This window comes from Protomyctophum parallelum (genome assembly GCF_964188405.1).
Source record: "Protomyctophum parallelum genome assembly, chromosome: 18".
Lineage (NCBI taxonomy): Eukaryota > Metazoa > Chordata > Actinopteri > Myctophiformes > Myctophidae > Protomyctophum > Protomyctophum parallelum.
The window spans coordinates 29511988-29513806 of NC_139716.1; positions in this window are offsets into that span (position 1 = coordinate 29511988).

Consider the following 1819-nt stretch of genomic DNA (forward strand, 5'->3'; position numbering starts at 1 on the left):
AACCGAATGCCGAATGCCAATGAAAGCTGGACTTTTTCCTTCCTCTCGCTGCTGAACCAATGAGGAAGGAACGGCACCGCTTGAGTCGGTCCGATCAGAATCGGCCCGCGCCAAATCTTAACACGGCCTGGGGCATGTGGGTACCTTGTGGAGGTGGCGTAGTTGGGCACTGTTGCATCAGAGAGTGTGTGGGTGTGTGCTGGAGGATTGAACATTGATGTCCTTAAATATTGTCACTCACTTATCAATGAAGATGACGATTGATCATGCTTGTTTTGCAGATTGTGGGTGTGAGGTTGTAGTGAAACAGGTAGTGGGGGGGGGTTGACATACGTATTGTACTTAGACTATTTTACATGATGTTTTGCTCTCACACATTGTAATGATAATTTATAAATAATAGATCATTTTGACCACGATCCTTTGGGGGTATTTTCTGTCACTGTACATTTGCACGTACGTGACATTTGTAAATGGACTGCATTTTGACAGCGCCTTACTTTCTCCAAAGCTTTTTACAATGTGTTTCACATTCACACACATTCACACGACGACAGTGTAGAGGAAAACCATGCAAGGCATCAACCTTCTCACCAGAAAGAAGATAAGGGTTCAGTGACTTCAGCAATTTGTCCTTTGGCTATTAGGAGCAGTGTAGAAGTGCTAGTGTTAACACAGCTCTGGGGAGCAGTGTTTTGCCCAGGGACACAAACTTGGGTGGTTCGGGAGAGAGGGGGGGCAATCCTGTGACCTTCTGTTTCCCAAACGGCCTCTCTCTACCCATTCAGCTATTGTTATAAACTCATCATGAACCATCTTCATTGTCGGGCATCATTCATCAACCTCCTTAAACCTTTCCTTGACCTGCAACATTGCCCAACTCGTCCCAGAGTGAGTGCTCTGTCCACTTTGTATCATAATGTAGAATATGTTTGACTCTACAGTGTGTTTAAACATGTGAACCTCGCTGCTACTGTATGCCAGTTGGACCACAAGACAGCGATGGACTGAAGGCTCCCAACCTTCTATCGCAAAGACGTTTTAAAACATCGGATGTGAGAGGTTCTATCAAGCATAGAATGTCCTATGAGATGTCGAGCATTCTGGTATATTTCCACGAAGCATGAATGACTGCAGGTTATGTGTCTTTGAACTCGCTGCGGCCTTGTTCTACTCCAAGTGAGGCTTGAAGTCTGGAAACGATCACGTTTCCAAAGCAAGAGGAGAGTGCTGATTTAATAAATTGAACATATGGCTCTTTCCGACGTATTTCACAGGTTCTGGATTCGTTTCCGTATGGCTCTGTTTGTGATAAAAGGTTCTCAGAACCTAATTTGGGGCGTCGCTCAGGAGGTGGCACTAACCCAGAGTTCTTTTTTTTTAATTATTATTATTATTAAACGAAACGTGCACATAAAAATATAACCACCACAGAACCTCACAGGTTTTGGAAAGTTTCAGGTTATGGAAGGGTCTGGGTTACACGTCATAGTTGGAAAGAGCCATTAGACGCCAATGTGAAAGCCCCTCCCCCCCTTCCAAAGAACACTTGCTTAGTGCATTTTCTATATGCTGCCATTCCTGGGCAACAAACAAACACAACTTCAGCCAGTGAGCGGACTGTCCGCCTATAGCAATGAACGTCTAAACCAAGGACTGTCTAAAGAGGACGAGACGCGAAGACCGTAAGGGCGCCGCCATGTTGCTCACATGGTGCTCCACGGAAGGAAAGAAACATGCGCAGTCGAGACCAAGGAAGCTGAACGCGGAAGTGTTGGCTGCATATAGCCCATTGCGCATGTTTCTTTCCTTCCATGGA